The 249-nt window shown below is 22.9% G+C and overlaps 1 protein-coding gene across 1 annotated transcript in view; it reads left to right on the top strand.

Annotated features, from left to right (window-relative positions):
• The window catches only part of LOC119586023 (putative 3-phosphoinositide-dependent protein kinase 2), a gene marked incomplete at its 5' end in the record, with an annotated part of 38876 nt that overhangs the window by 3634 nt on the left and 34993 nt on the right, over positions 1-249 (top strand).

Genomic DNA, 249 nt, shown 5'->3' with positions numbered 1-249 from the left:
GGTAAAATGAACTATATATATTTAGTTTTCATATGTATATAATTTGTATTCATTATCTGGACAATTTTTTTAATACAAGATGGATATAGGGATACTAGTGCTGTATGGGAGTGTGAATTAGAATGTTCCAGAGAGGGTATATATTGACATAATAATTGTTAAATAAATTATTAAGAATTTGTATATATCTATTACTCTAATATGAAGTAAGTTATCAAATGAAAGTGTTTCATGTATATTTTATTTTAA

The sequence above is a fragment of the Penaeus monodon genome, chromosome 20 (genome assembly GCF_015228065.2).
Source record: "Penaeus monodon isolate SGIC_2016 chromosome 20, NSTDA_Pmon_1, whole genome shotgun sequence".
Classification (NCBI taxonomy): domain Eukaryota; kingdom Metazoa; phylum Arthropoda; class Malacostraca; order Decapoda; family Penaeidae; genus Penaeus; species Penaeus monodon.
This window is presented reverse-complemented; position numbering and strand designations above follow the sequence as displayed.